General features: G+C 44.0%; 2 pseudogenes; one reads left to right on the plus strand and one right to left on the minus strand.

Annotated features, from left to right (window-relative positions):
• Positions 1 to 8,193, plus strand: part of LOC131834701 (HLA class I histocompatibility antigen, alpha chain G-like) — a 172,450-nt pseudogene extending 164,257 nt beyond the window's left edge.
• A 4,583-nt stretch (positions 8,194 to 12,776) lies between these two features.
• Positions 12,777 to 19,104, minus strand: LOC131834702 (twinfilin-1-like; annotated as a pseudogene).

A 19,104-nucleotide genomic window follows, 5' to 3' on the forward strand; every position in this document is an offset into this window, starting at 1 on the left:
TCTGCTGCAGCCACAGTGGCCTCCTCATCCTTCCTTGAACACAGACAGGGTCCTGCTCTAGTGCATGTGCACTGGAGCCTCCCTGCCTGGAAAGAACTCTCCCCAGACCTCTTCTTACACAATTTTTTCATGTCCTTCTAATCTCTCAGAGGTCAGCTTCTCAGTGAGGCTCACACTTACCACTGTTGTAAAGTAGCCGTCTTCCCTGTCCCCACACAGGTCTCCTCTGGGTCCCCTTCCTCACTGCACTTCCCAGCCTCTAACACACGCACTTCCCTTAGTTACTAGCAGACAGTCTGCCCCTCACTACCAGCACATACACCCCACCAGGTGGGCCCATTTGGTCTGTTTCTACTTGACTGAAGTTTCTACAAAGGAGTTTCTGTGTATGACACTCAGTTATCACTTGGAAGATGATCCGCACAGAGAACCTCTCTCTTCTAGATGAGCCCTAGGCCACAGTTGCTCATGGAGCCTATCAGTCTTCTCACCAGTGGTGTCTCCTCCACGTCCCCATGTCCTCCTCCCTGCATCATCTCTCCGGCATGCACAGGAAACAATGACAGTTCTCCCTTCTGGAAAGGTGCATCTAGGCTTGTGGGTCACGTATTCCAGAGAAATGTGAATTCAAATTAGACACTGTTTCATCACTCTATGAATCAGGAATGGAAGCAGAGCTGGAATTACTAGTGTCAAGAACAGGGGGGCATGTGGGTGAGCCAAGAAAATAGAAACTAACTGAAATATAATGAGGATGAGAAATTATCAGTTGCTGTCTCTAACTCCATAATATGCTTTTTAAAAAAGATGGGGAAAGATGGAAAGAATGATCCAGAACAACTCTAGAAGGAGATGATCCCTAGAAGAGATGGACTGGTATAAAAAGTCACCTTTGAACCCCACAGATATTCCTGTGTGCAGAGGCCCCTTGGGCCTTGTGGGGACAATGAGAGACAGAGGACCCCTGGGGCTGTCCCAGACTGGGAACACCAGAGGAACATGAGACCACAACTTGTACCCAATAAACAACAGGCCTAATTCTCCATAGAAGCAAAGAAGAAGAAGGAAGAGCAAGAGGAGGAGGAGGAGGAGGAGGAGAAGGAAAAAGACAGCAAAAACTTGGGAGCTGAGTCCTGACCAGGCCTAAGCTCTGGCAACCCTGTTCACAGGAAAATCTTGATGCATAAAGTCCTAGAGAGAAGAGAGATCGGAGTTGTTGTGATTACTGGGCCTGGTGTGACAAGTTTCCACTGATGGTACAAGGGACCAAGGAGCAGCAAGGATGACCAGCAGAGCAGCGACCATGTCAAAGCCCATGATGCACTGAGCACAGTCTGGGCACAGTCCCCTCCATGCTGGCTCCTCACACACTCTTGCATCCCCACCCTTGTGGACCCTGGAAGGCTCTCAGTGCTTCTGTTTATTTCCTCTCTCAAACTTTAGGAGTCCTCTTTTGTCTTTTTATTTTTATCTTTTAATTTTTTCAACACTTTAAAATTTAAATTCAATTAAGTAATATTTAATGTTTTATTGGTTTAAATTCAATTAATTAACATTCAAAGTTTCATTGGTTTCAGAGTACAGGGCTGTGGTTCATCAGTCTTTTATAACACCCAGTGCTCATTACAAAATGTGCCCTCCTTAATGTCCACCACCCTGGGGCGCCATCCCTCCACCCGTGTCTCCTCCAGCAACCCTCAGTTTGTTTGATATGATTAAGAGTCCCTTTTAGTTTGTCTCTCTCACTGGTTTCATCTTGTTTTATTTTTTCCTCTCTTCCCCTGTGAGTCTCTGTTTTGTTTCTCAAATTCCACATATGAGTGAGATCATATGATAATTGTCTTTCTCTGGTTGACGTACTTTGTTTAGCATAATACCTTCTATTTCCATTTATGTCATTGCAAATAGCAAAGTTTCATCTTTTTGATGGCTGAGTAATATTCTGTGTGTGTGTGTGTGTGTGTGTGTGTGTGTGTGTGTGTGTGTAATATCTTTATCCATCCATCATCAATGGAAATACAGGCTCTTTCCACAGTTTTACCATTGTGGACATTGTTGCTATAAACATTGGGGTACACATGCCCCTTTAGATAACTGCATTGGTATCTTTAGGGTAAGTACCCAGTGGTGCAATTGCTGGATTGTAGGGTAGCTCTATTTTTAACTTTTTGAGGAACCTTCACAGTATTTTCAGAGTAGCTGCATCAGCTTACATTTCCACCAACAACATAGCCAATATTTGTTGTTTCCTGACTTATTAATTTTAGCGATTCTGACTGCTGAGAGGTGGTATCTCAATGTGATTTTGATTTTATTTTCCCTGGTGGCTAGTGATGATGAACACTTTTCATGTGTCTGTTAGACATTTGTATGTCTTCCTCAGAGAAGTGTGTGCTCATGTCCTCTTCCCTTTTTTGACTTGATTATCTGTTTTTTGGGTGTTGAGTTTGAGAAGTTCTTTATAGATCTTTGATATCAACCTTTTGTCTGTAGTGTCATTGGCAAATATCTTCTTCCGTTGTTTTGTTGGCTGTTTCCTTTGCTGTGCAGAAACTTTTTATCTTGATGAAGTCCCAAAAGTTCATTTTTGCTTTTGTTTCCCTTGCCTTTGGGGACTGTCTTAAAGGTTGCTGTGGCCGATGTTGAAGAGGTTACTGCCTATGTTCTCCTCTAGGATTATGATGGATTCTGGTCTCAAATTGAGGTTTTTCATCCATTTTGAGTTTATCTTTGTGTATGATGTAAGAGAAGGGTCCAGTTTCATTCTTCTGTATATAGCGGTCCAATTTTCCCAGCACCATTTATTGAAGAGACTCTCTTTCTTCCATTGGATATTTTTTCCTGGCTTTTTGAAGATTAGTTGACCATAAAGTTGAGAGCCTGTATCTGGGTTCTCTATTCTGTCCCATTGGTCTATGTGTCTGTTTTTGTTCCAGTACCATGCTGACTTGGTGATCATAGCTTTGTAACATAGCTTGTAATCAGGCAACGTGATGCCCCCCAGCTTTTTCTTTTCAACATTTTTTTTGGTGACCTGTGGACTTTTCTGGTTCCATACAAATTTTATGATTGTTTGCTCTGACACTTTGAAAAATGCCATGGTATTTTGATTGGGATGGCGTTGAGAGTATAGATTGCTCCGGGCAGCATAGTCATTTTAACAATGTTTATTCTTGATCCATGAGCATGGAATGTTTTCCCATCTTTTTTGTCTTCAATTTCTTTCATGGGTGTTTTATAGTTCCTAGAATATAGATCCTTTACTTCTTTGGTTAGATTTATTCCAAGGTATCTTGTGTTTTTTGGTACTATTGTAAATGGAATTGATTCTCTAGTTTCTCTTTCTACAGTTTCATTGTTAGTGTATAAGAAAGCAACTAGTTTCTGTGCACTGATTTTGTACCTGGCCACATTACTGAATTGCTGTATGAGTTCTAGTAATTTGAAGGTAGAGACTTTTGGGTTTTCCACAGAGTGTACATGTCATCTGCAAAGAGAGAGTTTGAATTCTTCTTTGCCAATTTGAATATCTGTTAGTTCCTTTTGTGGTCTGGTTAATGTTGCTGGGCCTTCTGGTACTATGTTGAACAATAGTGACAAGAGAGGGCATCCTTGTCATGTTCCTGATCTCCATGGGAAGGCTGTCAGCTTTTCCCTATTGAGAATGATATTCACTGTGGGTTCTTCATAGATGGATTTTATGAACTTGTGGAATGTTCCTTCTGTCCCTATATTCTGAAGAGTTTTCATCAGGAAGGGATGCTGTATTTTGTCAAATGCTTTTTGTGCATCAATTGAGAAGACCATGTGGTTCTTGTCTCTTCTCTTATTTATGTATTCTATCAAATTGATTGATTTGGAATGCTGAACCACCCTTGAATTCCAGGGATAAGTCCCCGCTGGTGGTGATGGCTAATCCTTTTTTTTTTTTTTAAGATTTTATTTATTTTATTTGACAGATAGAGATCACAAGTAGGCAGAGAGGCAGGCAGAGAGAGAGGGAAGAGGAAGCAGGCTCCCTGCTAAGCAGAGAGCCTGATGCGGGGCTCGATCCCAGGACCCTGGGATCATGACCCGAGCCAAAGGCAGAGGCTTTAAACCACTGAGCCACCCAGGCGCCCCGGCTAATCCTTTTAATGTACTGTTGGATTGTATTAGCCAGGATCTTGTTGAGAATTTTGATATCCAATTCATCAGGGATATTGGCCTGAAATTCTCCTTTTTGATGGGGTCATTGCCTGGTTTGGGGCTCAAGGAAATACTGACCTCATAGAAAGTGTCTGAAAGTTTTCCTTCTGTTTCTATTTTTGAAACAGTTTCAGAAGAATAGGTATTATTTCTTCTTTGAATGTTTGGTAGAATTTTCCAGAGAATCCATCAGGCCCCAGACTCTTGTTTTTTGGGAAGCTTTGATCAGTGCTTCAATCTCTGGATTCCACTAGGTGACACTGTTTTGGTCCCTGAGGCTTTCAGCTCTGGTCAGTGGGGTAAATATGGCTGCACCTTGCTCTCTAGACTTGGATCTGAAACTTCACACTCCCCACTCTTTAGTGAGCCTGCACAGAAACGCAATTGATCAGCCTGGTCTCCCTGGTTTTCCTATGAACTCTGTGTTCACCCAGCCTGTGACCAAGCGTTTTTATGTCAGGAACATGACTGAGTCTCAAAACTCCAAACTTGATGGACTCCTGCAGCAGGGACCAGTGCAGTTCCACCCAGGGAAGGTGGGGGTCTGGCTGGACTTCTGCTGCTTACCGGGCCCATTCTTAGAGAGTGGTTCACTGAATAGTTCAGCGGCTCCCTGCTCATGGCAACGTGGAGCAGAAAGCCAGCACCCAGACTCGCAGCATGCAGCCGGCTTCCCCGCTCTGATGCCTGAGAGCTTTGCATACTCGGGCCCCCCTGTTCTTTCTGTGACCCTGGGGATCCTGAGACCATGCTGTCCCACCTCAGATTCTGCCCCTCTCTGACACCTCAGTACCTTTAAGCCAGGAACCTCTTGCACTGGAGCAGATTTCCAAAAGTCCTGATTTTGTGCTCTGCTCTTTATAAAACTTGGCATCTGCCTCCTGAAGCAATCCCCTTTCCTACTTGTAGCCTTGTGGCATTTCTTTCTTCACATCTCCCATTGATTCCTATGTGTTCACAATGACTTGATAACTATCTAGCTGATTCTAGGGACCAGATGAACTTTGGGTCTCCTACTTCTCCATCACCTTAACTCCTCCCTAAATTCCTGAATTTTCTGACCCTTCTCTTCAGATGCCCTGAAGACACATGTCACCTACCATCTCGTCTCTGATCATCGGGTCATATTGAGCTGCTGGACCCTGGGTTTCTACCCTGATGAGATCACCCTGACCTGGCACAGTGATGAGGAGGAGGACCTGACCCAGGACACAGAGCTTGTGGAGACCAAGCCTGCAGGAGATGGAAGCTTCCAGAAGTGGGTAGCTGTGGTGGTGCCTTCTGGAGAGGAGCAGAGATACACATGCCATGTGCAGCATGAGGGGCTGCCCAAGCACATTATCTTGAGATGGGGTAAGGAGGGACACCTGGGTACAGAGTCTCCTGTCAGGGACATCAGGTTCTGTTGTGGAGATCTTCAGTAGGGTCTGGGTTGAGACCTATGGGTCAAGGTCCTTACTGTATCCTCTCTTCCCAGGGTCCTCTCCTCAGCCCCCAATTCCCATCATGGGCATCGTGGCTGGTCTGATTGTCGTTGTGGTCACTGGTACTGTGGTGGTTGGAGCTGTCATGGGGAGGAAGGAGAGCTCAGGTAGGGAAGGGAAGTGCTCTGAGTTTTCTTGTCCTTCTGCAGTGTCCCAAGCTCAGGTGGAAGTCTGTCCTGCCTTGTTTATGGGCAATGTCTTCTGCACACATGTGCCCGTCCACCGTGTGCTCATTGCTACATTCACTGTAGTAAACCAGAGGTGAGAGCAAGGGACACATTAATCACCCTGATGAATGTGGTGACGGACCCAATTCCCAGAAGTCACAGGTTTTAGAGCAAGGTCCTTTCTGAGGAAAGACTGCATGGAGATGGTTAATCTTGCCCTGCCGTCTCTTTCCTTCATGTCCCTGATCCTGCCCTAGGTCTGTAGTGACCATTCTGGAAACTTCCCTGTGGTCCAGGCTATCTATTTCATCTAGACTCTAGGGCCCTGCCTCCTGTGTATAATCTCATGGGATTTTTTTCTTTCACCAGGTGGAAAAGGAAGGAGTTATGCTCAGGCTGAAAGTATGTATGGTTGGTCATGTGCAAAATAGTCGGAGTCTGTGAGTCTGGGGAGATTCAGAGTCTGTGAGTCTGCAGAGAGGCCTGTGTGTTCTGAGAATCCCCACAAGCGAGCCTGGTGCTCAGCCGGATCTGGAGCTGCTGAGGTCAGAGAGGAGAGCAGGCCAGGGTGGGGGGCATTAAAATCACAGTTACTATGTTTTTTTTCCCTCATAAATTGAGGGAGGACAGTTGTTGTCATGAGGTGCGGTGTGTGAGATTTATGGCATTTTTTCATCACCTGGTGTCATCAGGGGGAGGATTAGGGAGTAGTTCATAGCTGGGATGATGAGCATCTCTGAATGCTTGCTCTCGGCAGCTGTTCCTCTGAACAAACCCTGGAGCCCAGCCCTGCTGGAACTTGGACAGAAGGTAGTGCACACACACATATGCACGTGCATCTTCTGTGGATGTAACATGTTCCTGGGGAACATGTTCCTGTGCAGCCAGGAACACACCTGCAGTGGCCGGTCCAGCTGCGTCTCACACGGGAACCCCGGCCTCTGCCACAGGCACAGAGATCACTGCTCGCACCACTGACTTGGTTGGGTCGGGACATCCACTATGGCCACTCATGGACCTGGGGGACACCTGCCACTCACGCCCCCTGTCACATGCACAGTGGCAGCATCTCTCTATCTGTGGGTCGTGAGTTGGGTCCAGCGTGTGCTCCCCTGTCTGGAGGAGCCTCATGCTGGGTCTCGTGGAAGGATGTGGGGGAAACAAGTCTTCCTCTGCTCTGGAGGAAGGCGGTTTCTTCCAAAGCCCTGACCGCAGCATTCTCATGTCGGAAGGCTGCTGGGGTGCTGGCAGCGAGGGATGGAGAGAGAACAACTAACTGTCATTTTCGGAGCATAGATCTGAGGCTGCAGCTCAACCTGGTGCTCTGTAGGTGCTCAGGTTTGGCCGAGGGAACAAGTGGATAATAAATGACAGCTGTCGTCTCATTCCCCTGACACTACGTGATCAGTCCCAGATGTCGTCCACTGCAGTTCTCGCTCACAAACACGGGCAGTGGTGAGGTGGGCTGGTGGCCTGATGGCTCAGGACAGATTTGCCCTCCTTTGTTCTTGCAAGGACGAGAAACCCCAAGTCTGCAAGACGTGAGTGATCTGTGTGCACCGACGTGTCGTGTGACTGTGTCTGTTTCCCCGTGTGTGGCGATGTTCTGGGCAGAAACTCTCTAGCATCTGTCAGTGTTTATGTGACCGCTGCCCAACACGAACAACAGTGCCAGGGACATGGGAACCTGAGAGCTAAAGTCGTGGTGGGTTAAGTGTGATGTTCTCGGTGGTGTGTGGCATCCGTGACGCCATACTGGGTCCGGTATGGAGTCTCCTTCCTTAACTGGACCTGAATAGCTGGTCGCAGGCAGATGGACATGATAGACAAGCTTCCATTCTGCTTATCCTTTGCTCCTGGACAAGATGAGATGCAGGTTACTCGCTTGCTCTAACTCTCAATTTCTCTTTATGGGGCGGAGAGGGTTTCTTTCCCCAGCTGACCAACTCTCTGATTCCCTGTCATCATCTGGGTGTCCTCCAATTTGTTCATTTTGCACCTGACCCTGTCGACCTGGGGTCAGCATGGGAGGCACAGGTGGGAGGACTCATCCTGCAAGTTGCCCTCAGCTCACGGGCAAGTCTCAACTCTCAGGTTCCCATGTCCCTGGCACTGTTGTTTAAGTTGTCTACAAAGTTGGGGGACATTCAATAGTTTGTTAGAAGGATTCCTGGGTCTCAGGAGAACTCTATGCTGACTGTTATGGTTTATTATAAGGACACACAGGAGCAGCCAGATGAAGAGGCTTGGGAGTGTGGGAGCGTGCAGGTCCTGGTGCTGGAGACTCTGTCCCTGTTGAAATGTGCCCCCCCTCAGAGCACGTGGACATGTTCGCCATTTCAGAATCTCTGTGAACCCCACTATAGATCAGTCTTCATGGTAGCTTCATGACATAGGCACACTTGATTTAGTCACTGGCTGTTGGGGACCGAGGTCAGCCCCCAGAGCCTCTCCACAGAGGTCAGGAAGTGATGCTGGTGGCTCCAACTCTCTAGTCATGGCTTGGTCCTCCTGGCCATCAGCCCCAACCTGAACTGTCTAAGACCCTCGGCCAAGTCATCTCATTAGCGTACCAGTGACACTCTTATCACTCAGGAGATCCCAAGGGCTGGGGAGTTGGGTGCCAGGAACTGGGGACAAAGACCACATATTTTTATTATCCCACAGCCACTCTGTGGTCTTTGACCACTGATCCCTTGAAGCAATAGGTCCTGAACTGCGGAGATGCTGGCCCAGTACTCCTGTCCCATCCGGTCATTAACAGTCAGCCCATCTCCCTACTGGAGGACAGTGTCTCCCAGGCCCACTCGGGTTTGCTGAGTCCACTCAGTGTTGCCAGGTTCCAGAAGCAGGAATGTTCTCACAGCACATGGCTTTTTCTCTCAGGTGTCTGGGATGATGGGGCTAAGAGTGTCATTTCTTGCTCAAACTTCTTCCGAGGCGCTAATGTACTATGGATTTCCCTCATGACATAGCGAATGTATCCCCCCACCCTTTACCCTCAGTTACTATTTCTACTTCTCTGCATTTATACCTCACTTTCTGCTGTTGGAAGGGACATCATATGTGGCTGCTGTGCTAGTCTACACTGCGGGCAGCAACACAAGTCTGACAAGCTCCCCTCCCCCCCAGTCCACTCCCAGTCATAGAGGGGAGGGAAACACAGGGACAGAACTGGCGGGCAAGGGACCACCAGGGGATGTAGCTGTGCTCGCCATCAGCCCCAACTTCGCTGGGTGGGGTGAAGGCACAGCCCTCCCCTTCAAGCCCTTAGGAATTCCCACATCAGGGTTTAACAAAGTTCTTACAATGTCTTAGGATTCTTCCCGTTCCTTGCATTCACACTTGCATCCCTGTCCTGAGACTGCATCAGGTAGGATGAGAGAATGTTGAATTGAACCATAGTTATACCGAGGTCCTCTCCCTTGGGAAGGACTGTAGACTCACACTGGCACCTGTCCCCTCCCCCTTCTCAGATCCCCCAGGAAAAAGTGTGTGGTGCGGACCATCCTGTAGTCCCACTCATGCTGGGTGGGAGCGCACACTTGTGAAGGGGTGTAAATCAGCACTTCATGCCTCCGTGGCCCGACACCCCTTTTCCACAATGTTTCTGCTGCCTTTTCCCATTCTCCATGAAGCTGTTACTCTGTCAGCATGTGTGTATGCCCATTGTGGGATGTTGGGATGTTATGGTTTGTCATTGTTTGTGGTGTGAGGAAATGTGACCGAGCATTCTTCGCTGGTTCAGTACTTTTTTCCCACAAGTGCACCAAGAGCCATGTACAAGATTGTCTCAGCAGTACTGTGTATCGTTCCCGTGATGCAAAACAACATAGATGTGTATGACAGGAAAATACATACATAAGTTGTAGCTTATTCGTACAACGGGATACTGTGCAGCCCTGAAGAAGACTGGACCGTGGCTACACCCTGCAGCGTAGAGGAATCTCACAGACATGGCGCTGAGAGAAAGAAGCGCACACAGGAGTATGACCCTTTGTATGTGAAGTTGAAGACCAGGACAATTTATAATGTCAGAAGTTGACACCTTTTGTGGTGACGTATTCACTGGGGATCTCTGCGAAGCTCAGCATGTTCTCCATCTTGCTCTGGGGGTAGTGTGTGGAGGTGTGTATGTGTAAAATCTCCTGAGCTGTTCTCACAGGAACAGTCCTCTCTATGCATTTTATTTTTTTAGACTTTTAATTGAAGCAAAACTATGCTTTGTTTTTTGCTTGTTTGTTTTAATAGGACTCTGACCATTTGCATATACCGCTGAATGAGCAAAGTCCAATCCAGAATATGCATTCCTGTCAAGGCCCTTTTGTCGCCCTTTGGGGTTACCATTATGGCTCTGACGTGCCAGGTACGTTCAAGGCTTCCCTGCCAGGGGTCGGCCTCCTAGCTCTCTGTGGTGTTTGGTTGGCAGCCAGAGCAGTTCTGTTTGAACCACAGAGGATGCCAGTGGACTATAGAGTTTCCGCCTTTACCTGCATTCTCAGAGCCCCCTCTGTCCACATATTTCCTTGACCTACATGATACTCCAAGAGAGGACACCAGGAAACACACTCATCTGTCCCAATCCACTTCCAAACTCAGAAGGTGGTTCTTGTGGGGTGCCTGGGTGGCTCAGTGGGTTGGAGCCTCTGCCTTTGGCTCAGGTCCTGATCTCGGTCCTGGGATTGATCCCCGCACCGGGCTGTCTGTTCAGCAGGGAGCCTGCTTCCAACTCTCTCTCTGCCTGCCTCTCTGCCTACTTGTGATTTCTGTCTGTCAAAAAAATAAATTTTAAAAAACAGTATGACAAAATTAGTAGCACATCCTATATAGTCTTCTGTAACCTCTTTTTTTCTCTTTTATGCTTTCTATGAAAAGCTGATTTTATTGATTCAATTTATTATGCACAGAAAAAAGGTATGCTATAAAACCAATACTAGTGATCCTCATATGGATAGTGTATATTTCTTTTTTAAAAAAATTAAATTAATTAATTTATTTCCAGAAAAACAGTATTCGTTATTTTTTCACCACACCCAGTGCTCTATGCAATCCGTGCCCTCTATAATACCCACCACCTGTTACCCCAACCTCCCACCCCCCGCCACTTCAAACCCCTCAGTTGTTTTTCAGAGTCCATAGTTTCTCATGATTCACCACCCCTTCCAATTTACCCCAACTCCCTTCTCCTCTCTAACACCCCTTGTCCTCCGTGATATTTGTTATGTTCCACAAATAAGTGAAACCATATGATAATTGACTCTCTCTGCTTGACTTCTTTCACTCAGCATAATCTCTTCCAGTCCCGTCCATGTTGATACAAAAGTTGGGTATTCATCCTTTCTGATGGAGGCATAATACTCCATAGTGTATATGGACCACATCTTCCCTATCCATTCGTCCGTTAAAGGGCATCTTGGTTCGTTCCACAGTTTGGTGACCATGGCCATTGCTCCTATAAGCATTGGGGTACAGATGGCCCTTCTTTTCATGACATCTGTATCTTTGGGGTAAATACCCAGGAGTGCAATGGCAAGGTCATAGGGAAGTTCTATTTTTAATTTCTTGAGGAACCTCCACACTGTTCTCCAAAGAGGCTGCACCAACTTGCATTCCCACCAACAGTGTAAGAGGGTTCCCCTTTCTCCACATCCCCTCCAACACATGTTGTTTCGTGTCTTGCTAATTTTGGCCATTCGAACTGGTGTAAGGTGATATCTCAATGTGGTTTTAATTTGAATCTCCCTGATACCTAGTGATGATGAACATTTTTTCAGGTGTCTGATAGCCATTTGTATGTCTTCATTGGAGAAGTGTCTGTTCATATCTTCTGCCCATTTTTTGATATGATTGTCTGTTTTGTGTGTGTTGAGTTTGAGGAGTTCATTATAGATCCTGGATATCAACCTTTTGTCTGTACTGTCATTTGCAAGTATCTTCTCCAATTCCGTGGGTTGCCTCTTTGTTTTTTTGACTGTTTCCTTTGCTGTGCAGAAGCTTTTGATTTTGATGAAGTCCCAAAAGTTTATTTTCGCTTTTGTTTCCTTTGCCTTTGGAGACATATCTTGAAAGAAGTTGCTGTGGCTGATATCGAAAAGATTACTGCCTATGTTCTCCTCTAGGATTCTGATAGATTCCTGTCTCACGTTGAGGTCTTTTATCCATTTTGAGTTTATCTTTGTGTACGGTATAAGAGAATGGTCGAGTTTCATTCTTCTACTTATAGCTGTCCAGTGTTCCCAGCACCATTTATTGAAGGGACTGTCTTTTTTCACTGTATATTTTTTCCTGTTTTGTCGAGGATTAATTGACCATAGAGTTGAGGGTCCATATCTGGGCTCTCTACTCTGTTCCACTGGTCTATGTGTCTGTTTTTATGCCAGTACCATGCTGTCTTGGTGATCACAGCTTTGTAATAAAGCTTGAAATCAGGTAACGTGATGCCCCCAGCTTTATTTTTGTTTTTCAACATTTCCTTAGCGATTCGGGGTCTCTTCTGATTCCATACAAATTTTAGGATTATTTGCTCCAGCTCTTTGAAGAATACCGGTGGAATTTTGATCAGAATAGCATTAAAAGTATATATTGCTCTAGGCAGTATAGACATTTTAACAATGTTTATTCTTCCGATCCAAGAGCATGGAATGGTCTTCCATCTTTTTGTGTCTTCTTCAATTTCTTTCATGAGTGTTCTGTAGTTCCTCAAGTACAGATCCTTTACCTCTTTGGTTAAGTTTATTCCCAGGTATCTTATGGTTCTTGGTGCTATAGTAAATGGAATCAATTCTCTAATTTCCCTTTCTGTATTTTCATTGTTAGTGTATAAGAACACAGAAGTGAACAGCTCAGTGAGCTGACCTGCAGGCAGTGATGTAACAGTTCTCCTGTACTTAAAGCTGTTTTTAAAAAAACTAGTATTGGAATCCTTAATATAATGATTTTAATAAGCAATGGCTTTACTTTCAGCTGGACCCCTAGTAAGTTTTTGAATTCTTCTTTTTGCTGCAGGAACTCTCAGTTTTGCAAAACGTTGTTATGTATCTTTTGCTTTGAATGTCCTTCTTTGTAAAGGAAGTCTGCTGTCAACTCATCCCCATTTTCTCTCTTGATCTTTCCTCTTTTTTTTTTTTTAAGATTTTATTTATTTGAGAGAGAGAGAGAGAGGGAGAGAGACCACGTACAAGCAGAGGAGAGGGCAGAGGGAGAGGGAGAAACAGGCTCCCTCCCAAGCAGGGAACAAGACGTGGGGCTCGATCTCACACCCCTGAGATCATGATCTGAGCTGAAGGCAGACCCTTAACTGACTGAGCCACCCAAGCACCCTATCTCGATCTTTCTAATGATGTCCATTTGTAGTTGTCTTTCAACAGTTTCTAGCAGAGAGCTCTCGCAGCTAGAATACAGCATCCATTCTCTTTACTGCATGTGTATTCTGGCATTGAATCAATAAAAACTATGGACTTCAAACCGTCTCCTTTATGGGAATGTTTCCACAGGAAGAAATGGTAGTGTGCTGAATCCTTGGGAATCCTCCTTGGCAAGTCTTTCAGTTCTGTCTTTGTTGTGTTGGCCAAAATTATCATTTCATCTCTTATATCTATTTCCAATTGCACATAGTTGAGCTGTCTGTCACTTAATGTTTCCAAGGCTTGAAAAGTTTCTCAAGAAATAGGAAATGCTACTTCTTGTGGTGTTTGAAGCTTCATGTCCACACCCATTTCAGATTAATTTTAATCTGTCGTAATTCTTCCTTGGCTTTGGTCAATGGGGCAGGAGAAGATTGTGAGGGCAAGTGTTTTTTATATCCGTGTAATGATGCATCTTCCTTTACTGTTCCAAACACTTCATCTGTAATGTGGCCCCCTCCAAACTCCCTTTTCAGAGTCACACTTGTTCCTGCATACAACATTTTTTCATGATTACTAGATGTTCTGGAGAACAGGCAGTGAACATCCATTCATATCCCCAGACACTATGTAGTATGGCTGTCTGTCCTCCAGGAGGGGTAAACAAAGGAATCATAATCCTTATCCCAGGAATCAGAACAATGACTACATGATCCAATCACAAGTTTCTCATTTTCAGTATTTTTAGAACTCGATATTTTTCATTTCTCCTCTGGCAAAGGTATCTTTAACATTTTCCCTTGCTTGGAGGTGGGTCTGATGGGACGTGGCAGCCGCGGGCTCCCAGCTCTGGTGCCAAGTCTGTGCAGAAACATTTTGGCCGGAGTGGCACGAGTGTCACCCAGGTGCCAGGAGCAGCAGAGACAGCAGTCCCTGCTGAGGGTCAGGTGTCCTCCATCAGAGGAGTCATGACATCTGTACCTTCAGCTTGAAACTTTCCCGGTGTGTTGTTCAGGGAGATGCTGCTTTGGGAAACATCCCTGGTGTTCTCCTTTATGTGTCAGTAAACCTTCCTTTTCCCATTCTTTGGTTTCATTGAGTCTTTTGCCTTGAACCCATCAAGAGATGAACCCAGTTTTCAGAAACAAAACTGCCAACCTGACAACCTCACTTGGCATTTCCCTTTTTATATTTAATTTAACTTTATTTACTTATTTGAGAACAAAAGAGCACAAGCAAAGGGAGCACAGGCAGAGGGAGAGGGAGAAGCATTCTCCCCGCAGAGCAGAGAGCCCATGAAGGCTAGTTCCCAGGACCCTGGGACCATGATCCTGGGATCATGACCTGCGCCAAAGGCTATTAACTGACTTAACAGTCCAGGTGCTCCTCCAGCACAATGTGTAATAGAAGCCGTGAGTGAACATTATTTTAGTATTGTGGATCTTTCACCATTAGGTAAGATGTTAGTTTAAGGGTTTTGATAAATGCCTTTAATCAGATTGAGGAAATTTCCTTTATCAGTAGTTGAATTTTTATCATGAGAAGGTATCTGATTTTGTCAAATGCTTCTTGTCCATCTGTAGAGATAAGCATGTGGCTTTTGTTTTCTAGTATATTAGTATATCTAGTATATTAATGTGATGTTTTACCTTGATTGATACGGATGTTTAACCAATCTTGCATTCCCAGAATAAATTTCATTAGGTTTCTTTAACTCTATATGTTGCTAGATTTGATTTGCTACATTTTGTTGAGATCTTTGTGTGTGTGTATGTGTGTGTGTGTGTGGGTGTGTGTGAGTCCACATTCATAAGAGATAATGGTCTGTAGTTGTCCTGTGATATCCTTGTCTGTTTTGGTGTCTGAATAATCTAGCCTCATAGAATGAGTTGGGTTCCCTCCTCTTTTTTGGGGGGAAGGGTTTGGAAAAGTTATTAATTCTTTCAGCATATGGTATAATTTGCAAGTGAAGCCATTTGGAAATAGGCTTTTACATGGAATAGTTTTTCACAATTGACTCTATGTTCTACCTCATTATAGGCACCTCCAGGTGGTCTATTTCTTCTTCAGTCAGATTTAGTCATTTGTGTCTTTCTGTGTTTTTGTCTATTTTATAGAAGCAAGTTGATATTTTGGCATATAATTGTCATCATAATCTCCCAATTCTCTTTATTTCTGTGTGGTCAGTCCTGATATCACCTCTTTCACTGCTGATCCCAGTATGTAGGTCATTTCTCTTTCTCTCTCTGTTTCTCTCTCTCCTTTAGTGAGTCTAGTTAAATATTTGTCAGTTTGGTTGATCTTTCAAAGGATCACATTGGATTCAGTTAGTTGTCTATATTGTTACTTAATTCTTTTCTCTATTTCATTAACTTCTGTTCTAATCTTTATTTTTCTTTCCTTTTGCCTGCTTTTGCTTTAGTTTGCTCTTCTTCCTTCTTTGCCTTAATGTGGAAGTTTAGGTAATTGATTGAAGATGTTTCTTTTTCATACAGGCAGTTCCAAGTATATATTTCCTCAGTACTGCTTTAGTCGGACCCCCTCGGTGTTGGTATGCTCTGTCTTCATTTCTATTAATCTTGAAATATTTTCTGATTTCCGTTTTGATATCTTTGACCCTTTGATTATGTGGAAGTGTGTTAATTCTGCATATTGCGAGTTTCCCAAATTCATTCCAGTTATTTATTTCTGGTGTCATACCACTGTGATATTTGCATTATTTTTACCCCTTTAAATTCATTGCGTTTTTTAATGGCCTAGCATATGACTTAATTCTAGAAAGCTCCATGTGCATTTGAAATGAATGTATATTCTGTTCATGGCTGGAATGTGCTTCACATGTCAGACTTACACTGTTGTTTTAGAGTATGGTTCAAGTCTTTATCTTCATTGATCTCTGCATAGTTGTCCTATCCATTATTGAAAGTGATATACTGAGTTCAAGTACTATTGTCATATTGTCTGTTTCTCAGTTTCTGTCAGTTTTGCTATAAACAGTTGGGTGTTGAGTTATTAGGTGAATGTATGTTTAGAGTTGTTTCATCTTTCTGATGACTTGACCATTTTATCATTCCAAAATGATCCTGTTTATCTTATTAGCATTTTTTTTAATTTTTTTTAAAGATTTTATTTATTTATTTGACAGAGAGAGAGATCACAAGCAGGCAGAGAGGCAGGCAGAGAGAGAGAGAGAAGGAAGCAGGCTCCCTGCCGAGCAGAGAGCCCGATGTGGGACTTGATCCCAGGACCCCGAGATCATGACCCGAGCCGAAGGCAGCGGCTTAACCCACTGAGCCACCCAGGCGCCCCTATTAATTTTTTTTTTTTAAAGATTTTCTTTATTTATTAGACAGAGACACAGTGAGAGAGGGAACACAAGCAGGGGGAGGGGGAGAGGGAGAAGGAGGCTTTCCGCTGAGAAGGGAGTTTGGTGCAGGGGCTCAGTGGACCATGACCTGAGCCAAAGGCAGACTCTTAAAAACTGAGTCACCCAGGCGCCCCCTTACTATAAAGTCCCTTTTGGCTAATGAGTGTATCCACTCCAGCTTTCTTATGGTTGTTTGCCTGAGGTAGCTTTTTCCATCTCTTTGAGTTTAATCTGTTTGTAACTGAGATCAAGTGCGTCTACTGTAGACAGCATAGGTGGATCTTGTTTTGTGTTCAGGCGAACAATCTGCACTTTCATTGACTTATTTAAGCCACTCACTTGCAATGTTAATATTGACACTGTTGATTTATGTCGGCTATCTTACTTTTTGCTTTTTGTTTTCCAAGCCTCCCTCATTTTGTTTTCCAAGACTCCCTCTCTCTCTCACTCTTTTTTTTTTTTTTTTTAAGATTTTATTTATTTATGTGACAGACAAAGATCACAAATAGACAGAAAGGCAGGCAGAGAGAGAGAGAGGAGGAAGCGGGCTCCCTGATGAGCAGAGACCCTGATGTGGGGCTCAATCCCAGGAGCCTGGGATCATGACCTGAGCTGAAGGCAGAGGCTTTAACCCACTGAGCCACCCAGGCATCCCTCTCTCTCTCTTTTAAAAAAGATTTTATTTCTTTAAGAGAGGTAAGAAAGAGAGGGTGTACAGAAGCAGGGGAAGTGATGGGGAAAAGGGCAGCAAGGCTTCCCGCTGATCAGGGAGCCAGATGCTGGGCTTGATCCCAGGACTCTGGGATAATGACTGAGGAGAAGGCACATGCTTAAGCAGCTGAGCCACCCAGGTGCCCCTCCACTCATTCTTCTTTTACTGATAAATTCTTATTCAGTGCATAAACTGCAGTATTTTTTATCATTTAATCATTAGCCACTTCATTTTGTAGATATTTTCTTAAGAGGTGCTTTTGCCATGTTTTCTATATTTTAAATTTTGTAATTTTTTTCTTCATATCATATTCATAATATATATTCAAATAACATCTTTATATATTTATATCATATCCTGGTCCTGCTATATTGCATCTTATGGTTCCAATATTGAAGTTTCATGAGCTTTTTACTACTCATTTTTTCTAAAGTTACTTAATCACTTTTTTTTTTCCATTTTACCTTTACTTTTCTTCCTACGAGTTGCTTTTCTTCTCTGTGCAATTTTCTGTATAAGTTTTATGACACATATGTTAAATAGAGATTTCTCTAGAGAAATGTGTTTCTTAAAATTTGGGGGGCATCACCAGTCCAGGACAATTATAAACTAAGCTAACGACCTGAAGCTATTTTGGCCCAACAGCCAATGGGAAAGAAAATTTGAACTACAAATCACAGACGGCTTAGTCCGTGTCTGCAAATTTTTGAAAAAGTTGTTTGCTCACTTTTTCCCAACTAAAAACCAAATTTCCTTACAGTGTTCTTACACTTGATGATAGAACAGATTTGATTTGTGTCACTCTGTTCCAAGGATGTGAATCTTAGATTCCCAGATTTTCAGGGAGGGCATGTTTCTCCTGCTGCTCACTTGAAGCAGCTCTGGGCATTGTCTCCTCTCTGTGAAGCTCCTGAGCCTGAGAAGCCAAGCTAAGATTTTCTAGATTTGAAAAACACTCTACAGATCAGAAAAACTATTCTCTGGGGCTTATGGCCCATATTTAAATTTTGGGTTAATTGATTTTTCTCTTGATTGTTCTGCACTTTGGGGTGATTTTACATTTTTTTCTATCATTTTCATTTTTAGGAGAAGAGGCAGTGTTATTTTTAAAAAAAATTAATTAAATTCAATTAGCCAACAGAGTACATTATTAGTTTCATACGTAGAGTTCAATAATTCATCAGTTGCATATAACATCAGTGCTCATCACCTCACCTGGAGAGGGGGCAGCCCTAAACCTTAGTCTACTGTGTAGGTGGAAATGGAATCCTCAGTAAGTATTTTTCATTTCTGCTCTTTTTTAGGCACCTGAGTCAATGCTAGAGTGTAAGTCACCTAAACCAGTGCTGATCTGTGTCTCCTGTGAGCCAGCGCTGGCCTGGGAACTGTTACTCAGGCCATAGAAAGTACACACAGAAGTTGGAAGTGAGTGTGAGCCATTAAGCTCTACCTTCTCCTGACTGAGACTGGTTATTTCCAAGCAACAATAAGCATGGGTATCACGTCATTGGATCTGCTAAAACACTGTGATTATAGCTGTTCGTGGACCAGAGATGAAGTAGGACAGTGTCTAAAAGGGAGTGGTTTTTCAGACCTTTGTGGAGGCCACATAAAATCTAATAATATTATAGACACCCAGAAATATGTGCATGTATGAAGAAACATCATATGTCTGCGTGTATATGAGGATCATCTGAAGTGACACAGAACTGGGTTTTTAATCCCTGGAAGATACAAAGGCCAGAAGAAGATGTGTTGAGCAATTGCTTCATGACCCAACAATGCTACTCCACTCATCTGTGAGTAGGGACTGGAGTGGACAAACCTGGCCCATAACAACCAT

This window comes from Mustela lutreola, chromosome 6 (assembly GCF_030435805.1).
Source record: "Mustela lutreola isolate mMusLut2 chromosome 6, mMusLut2.pri, whole genome shotgun sequence".
Taxonomy (NCBI): Eukaryota; Metazoa; Chordata; class Mammalia; order Carnivora; family Mustelidae; genus Mustela; species Mustela lutreola.